At 44.5% G+C, this 13476-nt stretch overlaps 1 protein-coding gene across 1 annotated transcript in view; it reads right to left on the bottom strand.

Moving 5' to 3' along the window:
* The window catches only part of Jazf1 (JAZF zinc finger 1), a 315105-nt gene that overhangs the window by 301403 nt on the left and 226 nt on the right, over nucleotides 1-13476 (bottom strand). The gene's annotated exons all lie outside the window — the stretch shown is intronic.

Genomic DNA, 13476 nt, shown 5'->3' on the forward strand with positions numbered 1-13476 from the left:
TACATATCTACAGATTCCCTGCCTCTGCATTACTTCCATGTCATTTGCCACATGTGCAGGATCAGGGGTTGAAAGAGCATACAGGATGCATCCACTCAATGAGTTATAAAGCAGTAAGGTGCATTGGTCTTATGTCCAGATGTGCTCCTGTGCCAGCTGTTGGCTGCCTAATGACAGAATGACATGACACAAAGTATGCTCTCTGTGGATATCAGCAGGAAGCACCAAGCAGAGAGGGCTCAAGCATATGGCCAGAGAACCCAGAGTTTTCTTATCATGTTACATCTAGATGCCATTATATACCACTGACTCAAAATTTTAAAATAAAGAACATGAACATAATGGAATGATTTTACCTTTGAAGACCAAAAACAAAAGAGAACTTACATAACACTCGGTATTTACCCCCATTAAGTATTTACTTAATGATATCCACACACACAACTTTTTTTTTTAGATTTGAATCTTCTAAAGTAAAAAAGTATTAATGAAGAAAACTCATTAGCATCTTTCAGTAATCAATAGCTATAATCATCTTAGGATCAACACACCACACTATTGTTTCCATTGTTCTTATTTCCATGGTGGCATGCTTACATGTGGGTTCCTGAAGAGCTTCTCTCTAAAGCCTTGAGCACCCTTTCTACCAGATAGAGAAGTCAAACTATTTCCCTAGCTGTGCAAGGCATTCCCAGTGGATGGTCAGTCTTTGTGAAGGGCAGCTTGGTGTGGAAGAGCCTTCTATTAAGATGCAAACACCAAGATGCCCAGCTAGTACAGGAGGGAGCACACCGGTCTCTAAAATGCAAACAAAGCCAAGTGCTGGGCCTTACACCTGCTGTGTCAGCTACTCAGGAGGCTGAGGCAGGGGGGACATTTGTACCATCTTAGGTGACATAACGTGATTCCGTGTGGGGAAAAAGGGCAAGTATTTTAAAGAGTTTCCTAATTGGGGCTGTAAAGAATAGGTTGTGGATACACCGTGATGCTGTCCTTTCCTTCCCCAAACACTTTACTGGCATGTCCGTGGGACTAGTCACTTGGCCTGTGTCCTGGTTCCCTCTTTCATCAAATGGGACCATGACTGCACAGTGTATACTGAAGACTACCAGAAGGCACTTTATAAATACTAGTTATATAGGATGTCAGAACTGCTGAGTGTGAGGATTTCAGAGATGGTTCGATCAGGATTCACAATCCAGTTTTCTGCTTCAGCTTGTTTCTCCTACTGAGTCCCCAGCCTTCTTTATGCCAAACAGCCTCGCAAGAAAAACGAGGGAGGAAAAAGATACACTTCTGCTTAGATCGTGTAGGCCTCTGCATGTGCTGGAGGACCAACATTGTAGGCAAGGCAAGAAATAATTCCAGTAAACTCTATCCTCAACCTGGAAAAAGCACAAATTTTTATTCCAAAAGGTAAAAATGAAATGAATTTCCCTTTTACTTCCCTCACCCATTTTTGTAAAGCTATTTTTTCCTATTCCCTAAATATAAACTGTCCTGTACCAATTTGATATTTGTGTATATGTGCCATAAACATTCAAACCTATAACATGCATACATCCAAGCCTAGTTTTAAGGATGTTACCCACAGTCCAAAGGCACTTTGCAAATCACTCTTCTCATAGCAGAGTACTGCTGGGTTTTCTCATGCTGTTTCTGAAAGTACTTCTGGAAGAAGAGAACAGGATGATGACAAGACTCTGTCCTCTAGACAGGAGCTGAATTTTGGAGTAGAGAGAGTGTGCATAGTAAGGGACACAGACAGAAGCAGACACTACAAGAAACAGGGAAGGACTGATTATAATACTGATATTCATAAGATGAAGAGATTTTCTGTACTGAAGAAAAGTATTTTTACTATACTCTTACCAAGCAAAAACCTCTTAGTTCATGTCTCACTAGATACAGTACTTAACTACCATCATAACATAGCATGCTCCAATTTGGAAAGCAGTACCTACATGATGCTTCACATGTGGGCTGGGAAAGTAATGAAATGGCAGTTTCCAGAACAAGGTGATGAGCCCCTAACTGAGAGCCTGGAGAATTAACCCAAGTTTTGTACAGCCTACTACTTTAGACCTCCTTAGTGGGAAAAATAATACTACTACATGTGTAAAGCCCTTAGGAAATTGATTATTCAGATTAAGAAATGAGAAGAAAAAAATTTATAAACTGGTCATACCAAAACATTAGAAAGTCAAAATCCCAAAAAAGGGTCTGTGTGTATATTAACAGCTGGACATATTGCTAATCTCTGCTTGGAGCTGTGCACGTTCATGAATTTTCATGACAATAATTTGCATTAAAATCACTTTCTGTAGGTAGAAAGATAAACCATCCTTCCCTCAAGCACAGGTGATCAAATTCAATTTGTAATTATTAATATTTCAAAAGAATTACCTTCAGCTTCATATATCTTTGTTGGTAATGTCATATCAAGTCTTACAACTGTCAAATTTGCAAATGCCTCTCTTCCACATATGAGCATCAAATCTTAGGCCATTTCAGGTTTTGTAATGCATGGACTAACGTCACAGATTCTTTTATTAATGACACTTTGTTGTCACCATCTTTCATTGTTATGTATATTGATGCCAAGTAAACCAGGAACCTTAAACGAGGAGAACCTTTAGAAGTGCATTTACACTTGCTTATTTGTATCACTGAGCATATTCCTAACAGAGGAGGACTAAGGTTGGGAGTGAATCCTCCACTTAGAATTTTCCACATCCACTGACCAACTTCTGGCTCCATACTTCAAACCACTCCCCATGACAGATACTGCAGTTCACATTTATGCTTCAATGCTACCTCTGACCCAAGCTTTTGTGAAATGACCCTAGGTGAGCTGGACAATGGCCACAGTTCCTGGAAAGCAATTCTCACCAGAGGATGGCCTGGGAAACTAGATACAAGATGACCATGAAGTGCATCAACATGTCCCACCAAAGCCAACTAAAGGTGTCCCCAGTTCGTCTTCTCCTTAGTTGTCTCTCAAAACCACTCTCAACTCCAATGTTACTGAACCTACGAAGAAATGTGACAAGTTGAATGTAGACAAATATTGAGAGGGCTGTCAAAATCTTTTCCCAACTGCACAAATTCCAATCCTGTGAGTGCATGGCTACACATATTGCTGGGCTTCCCCAGCACCTCAAGTAGTGCTGCATGGGCCCAAGAACATATTCAAAACCTGGCACACTCAAACAATGAGTTGTTCAAGGAGAGGCCTTGGGCTGAGCATTGGCATCATAATAAACCTGTCCCTGGGGCCCTCTAATTTATCTCATCCCTCTATACCTGGTCTCTTTGAATACATTTTACTGCATCAGGGATAAGAGGCACTGTCTTAATTACTAGCATGTAAGAAGTATTAAAAACATGTGGGGTAACTCTCATAACCATGGGCATCAACCACTGATGTTAGGGAAAGAAAAGGAAGGAGAAAGAGAATGAGAATGAACGTGTGTCTACACACACATACAAACATACATACATACAGACATATGGATTCACATACATACATATATTACTTAGATGTATTATATTAGAGAGGTAATAATCAGTTTTTGCATATCTGGAGTTTTGCTTCCCATGGCTTCAGTTACCTACAGTCAACAGTAGTTTTAAAGTGTCAAATAGAAAATTATATTAAAAAAAACTATTCACAAATTTAAAATTGATTCTAAATAGCATGATAAAATCTTTTGTGGTCCTGCTCTGTCTTACCTGGAGCCTGAACCATCCCTTTGTCTGGGTGCCCACTCGGTATGTACTACCCACCCATCAGTCTTAGTTATTAGCCTAACTGTCCAAGTATCAGTTATTTTACTTAACTGTAACAGCCCAGAGTCAAAGCATAGAGATGTTAACAATTCAGATATGCCAAAAAAGTGATATCTTTAAATGAAAGGTCAAAGTTCTCAACTGAATAAGAAAAAAATATATGCTCGGTTTGCTAAGAAACTATGAAAGGAGAAAGAAATGTGTATAATAGTAAGTGTCCAGCTAAGATGGAAAAGCATTAAGTCAGGTAAGGTAGAAAATATGAACAGAGTATGTTCTGACCGATGGTGATACAAAGAAAAATAGTGTGCATGTGTGTGTGTGTGTGTGTGTGTGTGTGTGTGTGTATTACCTACATATATTCATGTGTAGATAACAGTATACATCTAGCACTATTTTTATGGAAATATGAGTATATAACCTCTCTCTCTCTCTGTATACACACATTTGATATTATCCATGGTTTCGGGCACCTACTAGGTCTTGGAATATAATTCCCACAGACAGACTACAATATACATGCCATTTACATACATTGTATATATAGTAGTTACATATATTGTATATGCGGTATTCCTCACTGATCCCTATATGTATGGTCCACCTTGGAAAAAAGTCATGGTTGCAACCTGGCAGACATTGAGCAGTTCTTTTCCTTGGGGGTCAGTGGGTGAGCCAGACAAGGGACAGTACCCATCAGAAGACTGTCAGTGTTCTTCAATGCTGGGCAGAAGATGTACATTTAGTGACCCAAGTCAGTATATTTGTCTCCTGCCAAAAGACTTTATCCTTAATGTGAATATCCATTATCTGGTCCTTGTTTGCAGATGGCCTTTTTAAAAACAGTGAAAACTACTGCAGTATCCCAAGATTCCAGTACTTTCTGTAAGGAGAAAATTAATGTGTGTGTGTGTGTGTGTGTGTGTATGTGTGCATGCATGTGTGTGGTGTGGTGGTATGTATGTCTGTAGAGTGTGTGTGTGTGTGGGGGGGGAGAGTATGTTTGAGTGCAGGCCCAAACAAGCCTTAGCACAGATGTGGAGCCCAAAGGAGCCTTAGCACAGATGTGAAGCCCAAACGAGCCTTAGCATAGATGTGGAGCCCAAAGGAGCCTTAGCACAGATGTGAAGCCCAAACGAGCCTTAGCATAGATGTGGAGCCCAAAGGAGCCTTAGCACAGATGTGAAGCCCAAACGAGCCTTAGCATAGATGTGGAGCCCAAAGGAGCCTTAGCACAGATGTGGAGCTCAGGGGACAACTTTCAGGAGTTCTCTTCTTTCATCATCTGGGTTCTGGGGACTGAACTCAGATCCTTGAGTTTGTGTAGCAAAGAGCTTTTATCCACTGATATCATCTTACTGGCCCCAAGAAAATGTAATTTTCTTCGAACTCTGACTTAGAGTGTAAAATGACAGGCATTTTGAAAACCATACATAAATTTCTGACACTTACAGTTCTGATTTCCAGATTCCAAAAGTATACAACATTTGTGGACCACCACTTCACCCAAGTCAGTGTGAACAAACCCACTGCCTGTTAGACTACCATGAAATAAAGTGAATATATGCAACCCAGAAAGTGTTTCTTCAATAGCCAGTCATAGTCAGAGTTGCACCATCAAAATCTGCGGGGAGAGAGAATGTAGAGAGAAGGTATAGAACAAAGCCTAAAGAGGAGGATTCTTTCCAGCAATTCAGGAGCATGGCTCCTGCCTCTGACACTGCTCTGAAACAGTCAACCGCTGGCTTCCAGACGACCCCTGGAGAGCCTCTCAGTGTCACCAGCCAGCTTCAGCCTTGAGGCCTCCTCCCTGTCATCGGTGGTAAGAATCAGATCCTGAAAACAGCTGTCAGTTTGCATTTCTAAAACTGTCTACATAGGAGATGTCTACAGAATACAGGACTCGGAAGAAAACCATTTCTTGTGGAGGCTTTTGTCCACCAACCAGCTGTAAGCAGAGCATTGGAATCTATATTTCAGTTACAAGTCAGAAACTGTGTACACTAAAGGGAAGCAAGTAGATATTGGTGAATTTACAACACAGCATGTTCAATAGGGATGTTTCAAACCGGCTGATTTGACTCTAGATGAGAAATAAACAGGTGGAGAAAACACTGAAGACAGTGTTTGGCGATGCAGGGAAGACTTAGAGCTGGGGGCTCTTACACCAGGTTCAGTTGTGTGCCTGTGAGAAGGTACACACTTCAAACCTGTCAGCTCTGGACCCTGAGCCTTCCTGGGAAGGCAGAGAGCAACAGAGAGCTTGCTGCCAAGCCACAGGGTGCAGAGAAAGCAGGAAGGCAGCAGCAAGCCTTTCGTTTATTAAGATCTCCATTCAGTCTTCCCTTCTCCCTACAGGAAAGCTCCTGAGCAGAATGTGCCCACAGGCCAGGCACAGCGCCTCTTTCCAGTCCTGGTCTTTTCAGACACACTCGGGCCAAGGGAAAGGCCATGCTGCAAGCTGCTGCCCTTGACACCACTTTCCTAGTCCATAGTGGCTAAGGCCCTTGCCAGCATCTGAAGTACTTGTGGCCCACATGGAAGTAAATGTGGCCACAAGCTGCACCACCAGCGGACAGCACAGGGATGACTTCCCAGTCCCAATCGCTCCAGGATGCCCTGAAGAGTTGCACCACAGTCAAACAGTGGTCACAATAGCACTGCAGGTAGGTGGACACACCTCTACTGCTAACCTCTGGCAACTTTCCTGTGAGGATTACAAACGTATTATTTAGGAAATACACAAATGGCAAGAAATTGAATGATGTAGATAATTTAATACTGTAGATGAGTCTTTTACCAATATAACCTCATTTAGTCCCCATTAACACCTTATGAGGCAGACGCTTTTATTATCTTCGTTTTACAAAACAGACACAGTGTACATAAGTCAGAGGGTGACAAGCTGTCCACTGTCAGAAGGTGACAAGCTGCAGAGGTGTGTGTGATCACTTTCAAGCAGGCAGGATTCACTATGGTGCTTCCCGGTCAGTTACATTCTAGGGGAAACAGACCAGTTAGTTGTACATGGAAAGGACACAGGAAGAGGACAGCCAAATTGTTCAGACTCCGCTTTATATCTCTCTCCAGAATTAAAATTCCACCTCATACTTACCGGCAATGAAAGCACAGGAAGTTCTGGCTTTGGTCTTCACTGTGAAGCAGGGCTCAAGGCCTACCCATGTTGTGCAAGCTGCCACTCCACTATCACGCCTCTTGGATGCTGCAGGTACTTACTGATGAGTTCACTTTTGGTGCTGTGAGCAACACCTGACAAAAAGCAACTAAGGGGGACAGGGCTTAACTGTTCACAGGAGGAGACACTACATCATGGTGCAGGAGGCCTGGTGGCAGGCCTCTAAAGTGGCTGGGTCACATCTGTCAGCACCAGCAAGCAGGAAGCAGACCGGAAAGGGCACTGGACTATAAAACCCCAAGGCCACCCTTGATGACTCACTTTCTTCAGCAAAGTTCCACTTCCTAGAGGTTCTACAACTTGTGGGGACTAACAGGAGCTTATCGGAAGGACTTCACATTCAAACCACAACACTCAGTCTACCCCATTTCCCACAGAGTCGTGGTCATCTCATAATGCCAAATGCAGGTATTCCGACGTCGGAAGTCTCCATAGCCTCTAAGAGTCTCAACCATGAGTGAGGGGTAGAGGTCAGTGGTGAAGTTCTTGACTAGGACACAGGAGGCCCTAGTTCAATTCCCAGCTATACAGAAAGGACAAATGCATGGTAAATGGACAGACAAACCAGAGCACTCGTTGAAGAGGGAGAAATGGCTGCAGAGATGGGTCAGCAGTTACAAACATGTGCTGCTTTTCCAGAAGACCTATGTCTGGTTACCAGCACTCAGCACTCATATCAGGTGGCCTCTATCACCTGTGACACTTCCTTCTCACCTGGGAACCTGCAAACGTGGTATTCACTCACAAAGATACACACACACACACACACACACACACACGCACGCACGCACGCACGCGCGCACACACACACACGCACATACACGCACACACACATTAATAAAAATAACCCCCCCAAAAGGACCCAACACTTTTTCAACACCAAAGTCTCTTCCGAGACTAGAGGTAATTATCTTAACTCTGAATCCATGATATCAAAAAACAAGTTACATACTTCCAACACACAACACTTCCATTCCAAAAGGGAGGAATCAGAGCACAGTAAGGAAAGAGCAGACCAAAGCAAAACCAAAAGCTAATAGGGAAAACACCAAATCCTTCAGCTCCATATTTGGCATTTGGTACTCATGATGGAATCATCTGGACTCCACAGGCCTTAGTAGCCCTGGCCAGCTTTGCCATCTGAGTCTTTCCTCAGTGGATAGCCCATAGTCCTGAAATTTCTAGCATTCTGGAGTCTCCATTGGAACTTAAGAGTTCATTTTCACAGCTTCATGAAATGGCCTCTCAGGCCTCACTACAGGGAGGTCAATTCTACCACACAGTGCCTGGCCTTAGCAGCTCTCTAGAGTCTTAGCAAAAACCTATATAATAGCCCTCTTCCGCAAACCCCTTACTCTTACATCTTTCAAGCCTGTAAAATCAGTCATGTGGAGGACACTGCCAAGTTCTGCTGTCATCCTGAGATGTAGCCTGGCCCCTCTGAGCCAAAGCTAGAGTGGCTCTGTGTCCCCTGGGTGCTGAATCTGCAAAGCTTTTTCCTAGACAGTTGCTTTCAGGCAGGGAAGCCCTTTAGTAGCATTTTCAGCTCGGGTGCTCTCCTTTCAAATAAACTTGCATTTTCACTAGATGGAGCCTTTACTGGGAGGGGCTTGTCCTCAGGGTACCTTCCTGCTGTGCCAGTGCAGAATGGGAAGTTTCTCTTTAATGGTGTTCATCTCCTTAATAAGCACACATGCTTTTTCAGACCCTGCCTTGTCTGTGACCTTAAACCTGCTCATGCTCTTTGCTGAGCAAACTGGATATTTTAAAAAAAAATCTCCCTCTGCTCTGTTTGTTGCTCTTGTAAACTGAAACCCTAGATTAAGGGTAGTGAGCAGTAACCATACCACTGCCTCAGTGCTAGTCTGCCTTGAAACATCCCCCAGCAAACAAACTAGTCCATCGCTTTTGAATTCAGCCTCACTAAGTTCCCAGGACATGGACAGAATAAAGACTCTTCACCAGAAGATAACCAATGGCCTCTAGTCCTGTTCCTGATGAAACTTATTGAGCTAGGTCTCTACTGACCACATTTCTCTCAGCATTCTGTTCTCCCAAACAGAATGGCCCAGTAAGCTCTGCTTAAAGAATACTAGGGCTTCTCTAGTCTGAAGCTCCAAACTCTTCCACATTCTTCCCACAAACCAGTTCCAAAGGCTTCTGTGGTCTAATTTATTACAGCAACCGCCCCACTTCTCATCAAAGTGACTTTTCTCACTACTGTCATAAAATACCTGACAGAAAGAACTTACAAGAGCATTTATTTTGGCTCAAGGTATGAAGGTACAGTCTGGCATGGTGGCAAGAAGTGTGAGGTAGCTGGTCACACTGGATCAACAAGCAAGAAGCAGACCACAGGCAGGAAGTGGGGCGGGGCTCAAGGACCCTCTTCCCCCCACTTCCTCCAGTCAGGTTCTACATCTTAAAGGTTACACAGCCTTCTATAACTGTACTATCATTCGGGGACCAGATATTCAAACCCACAAGCCTGTGGGAGACCCTTCACAGTCAAAGCATAACATTTCCGAGGTCATCTCTGGGAAACCATCTACATTATGATAGGAACTACCTTTAGGTTTCTTTTCAGAAACTTCAATTTATTAATTAGATAGCTTATATACCCACTCTATGAAATGAAGTACCTGTGGATTTATGACCTTGGTTTTAGAGGAAAACCATCAAGCCCAGAGATATTCTAGGTCTAGAAATACCAGTCCTGGCTAGGGAAAGCTACTCCCTGTGAACAAGACTCCAGCCCCAATGGAAAAAAGCATAAATGACAGCTAAGGAAAGGCTCTTACCATGCATGGCAAGTCTTAAAAGGCCTGCTAGTCACTATTATTACAAGAGCTAAATTGGGTCAGATACCTGAGTCTCTCCTCCAAAGGCATGGTCCTGTCTTGGGACCTGGGCCATGTTTGCTCTCCCCTGTCTGGACATCCTGGCTCCCACTGATGTCATCTCTTTCAAGATTGTGACCCTGTATTAGCTTCTAGGGCCTATCCTCACTGATTTCTTTCAAACTCCAACACTCATTACTCCAAATCCACTGTCCCTTACTCTGGCTTTCCTTCAGTATCATTAATTACCTTTCAATACACTCTATCATTTACTTAAGTTAGTGTTCATCTCCCTTCACTAGCATTGAAGATGCCCCAAAGTCTGGTGATGCTTTTATTTTCCTTCACCAAAAAGTAACAAGTACTTAGAACTGTCCCTAGGGGCGGGGGGGGGGGGGAACAAAACAAAACAAAACAAAACAAGCAAGTGCTATACTATCACATAAATAAATTCAAAATGCAGCTGTAGTTTCACAAGTGTACCCAAAGATGAAATCAGCTAAATAAGGATTCTTAGTATTACAGTTGCTTTCTGAGTCCCAAAGCCAAAAGATTTCACAGCAGTGATACAAGTGTTCATTCACAAGTCTGGGGCACGACCTTCATTGCTAAATTGAGTTTTCTCTGTGTTTCTAAGCTTCCTTGTTACCAGCTTAACCTCACCTATTTATGATGGTCACGCCAAGAGTGTTTCTACAAACCTGAGTACCCACTCACCACCAGAAGCTTCTCTGGTCTCCAGGAAACGACACCAGGGCTCTGTGTGGATTGACAGCAGAGCTGTGAGAGTACCACTTCACAGTTACCAGGCTGTGGGGTGTTTTAAGGCAATGTAAGCGAGTGGGTGTGAGAAGGCTTTGACTTAGAATACTTGGGCTTTTCACTGAGATGGGAACTCACTCCAGTACTGAACTGGCAGCAAGATGAAAGGGCATGAAAGCAGAAAGCCAATCAGAAGAGGTATAGCATCTTCAAGGAGGAGAAAAACTGCTTAAGACAAAGGCTACTGAAAGCACATTTCTTTGTCTTTGAAGCCACACGCGCTTGTCCCTTTCTAGAAATGGGAAGAGGCAAAAACAAGCTGCGGATGGAGCTGCAAGGTAAAACGGGTGTGTTCTGCAGGTGACGCTATTGGCTCAATAATCAGAATTGCCACGCACATAAAAATGCATCGAAGTATACATTTATAGGAAAGACTGCCATTCACAAGTTAATGTAGTGATTTGAATGATAAAGAACAGCCATAGTGAAAAATACAGGCTTTGAAAATTCTGTCAGGGCTTCTGACTGGTGATTAAATGGTAACTGTCCAAAAAGAGTCATATCTCTAACCCTCTCAAGGTTATATACAAGACTAAATAAGACCCGTGAATGAAAGTAAAATAGCACACACATCTTGGGTCTTCTCATGAACCTTTAATGTGGCCACTAGCTGATTAAGACATTGAACCAGTAAAGCAACCATTTACTTAAAAACCTCATTATCTCCAAAAGTGTATAGAGTAAATCACAGTAAATCATAAAAATGTAGAGCTTTCATAAGTACTTTCATATTTTTACTCTTAGCTCTTCATCCAAAGTATATTTATACAGTGCCAACTAACCCGGATGTTATTACTCTTCATGAGATCAATTCCTATGTCTGTACGGCCAGCTGCTCTTTAAAGGTGAGGGGCCTCTTCTCATCTCAGCAGTTCCAGAGAAGCTCTTCAAGCTTTGGATTCAAGTATTTGCCCATTTTAACATCTATTTTTCAAAAAGTTTGCTGGATCAAACTGTTTCCCAAGTATAATAATTCTTATCTCTGCCAAACAATCTAAACTTAAGTTTTCAATACTTTCACCATTAAAAGAAAAATATTAGCCCTTTGGGAGTAAGATATCATCACTTAATAGTTTAGTTTCAGACAATTAATAAACCTTTGACCCTCCTAAAAGGTATCTCTACAATCCTGGGCCAACTTCTGCCGACTCAAGAAAGAGACTTATGATTTACCAACTGCTAGTCTAAATCATCTGATTGCAAGTTAATTCAAAAGGAATAACTGTGTTTAATTCATGTTAACCCTAAATTAAATATTTATATTGTCTTTTAATCAGCTAAGTAGGTAGGCAACCTGGTAAAATTATTACCCAACTTACATGAAATTTTGTTTATCCTGCTACAGCTGATGAAATGGATGGGACATGGGATGAGTTTTCTGCAGGTCAGGGGCTACCATCCACACATATTTACATAATGCATACTTTTGCATTTCTATTATTTACATTTATCATCCCCATTTAGATTAAGGAGTACGAGGAGAACAGTGAACTAGGAAAATTTCTCTTGAAACTCTGCATCTCTAGAGTTTAAGCCATGATGAGAAACTTATTTTGTACTTGGGAGCACTTTTAATTATGACTACTCAGTCATGATATGAATCAGCAGGTTTGCGACTCTTATCAAACCACTTTTAAGACCACCAAAACTTGAGAGCCTCGCTCGCTCTTTTATCTCACTTTCATCAGAAGAGATGGGAAAAGCCATTAAGAAGGTATGTTGAAACTTTGAAAATTTCAAAGCCTGACAATTACTCATCAGAATTCTGTTTTCAATGTCATTTTGCAAACCATTTTCATGATTAGTTCCCATTCTGGACAGCCCATCAAATCCCTCTGAACAGGCATTTAAGGCTTATTAAGCGCCCACTGTGTGCAAGGAGAAAGCCTTCTACGAAGCAAAGGGGTAAAAAGCTCTGTGTCATTTTATTCGTGCCTAAATGCACAGCAGTCGTGATTTACTCTCTCAACTTCGCAGAAACGTGAGCTGCATCCACATGGCCGAATCCATTGCATCCATTTGGTCTTCCCGAGGCAATTCACAGGTAGCCTCACCCAGGCAACCCGCGGCCCTCTTCACCTTCCAAACCCACACGGCCACACCTTTTGCAGGTGGCTGGGTCTCCTGAGCCAGAAGCACCCCACCCATCTCCCCCCCCCACCCCACCCCCCGGCAGAGGCAGGGATGAGTGTGCAAACGTGGTGCAAGGACTTCCGCGAGGCGCAGGACTTAAGAGGGTCCCAGGATCCCGGGAGACCCAGCGGGCCCCGCAGGGCGCCCCTCCCCCGCGCCCGCGCCGCGCAGGCCCCGCGGGTCCGGGCGCACCTCCGGCCTAGCCGCAACGCCGCGCCGCGCCACGCCCGCTCGCCGCCCGCGGGCTCCGCTCCGCCGCCGGGGCCTCGGGGCGCTCCGGCCGGGGATGGGCGCGGCCCGCAGGCGTCCGAACCGCAGCCGCAGCGCCAGGCCGGGCCCCGCGCCCGCGCCGCTCGGAGCACGCAGCGCCCCGCGCCCGCCGCCGCCGCCGCCGCGGCCCCCTCCCGCCGCGCCACACCTAGCAACCGGCGCTGACAGGACGCAGGCGGGGGAGGAAGCGGAATGGCTGCCGCGGCGGCGCCTCCCCGGCTCCCGCCAGCCTGACAGCTCGGGCCGGGCGGAAGCGGCGTGCGGCACCCGCCCCCCCCCCACCCCCCCGGCGGCCCGTGCCCGCCCTCGCCCTCGCCCTGCGGCCGGCCATCCCCGCGCCCCGCGGCCCTCCACGCCCGCACCTTTTCGGGCGCCCGGCCCGCGCCACCCCGAGGCTCGCCCGCCACCCGATCCTTCCCCACC

Source organism: Peromyscus eremicus, chromosome 3, assembly GCF_949786415.1.
Source record: "Peromyscus eremicus chromosome 3, PerEre_H2_v1, whole genome shotgun sequence".
Classification (NCBI taxonomy): domain Eukaryota; kingdom Metazoa; phylum Chordata; class Mammalia; order Rodentia; family Cricetidae; genus Peromyscus; species Peromyscus eremicus.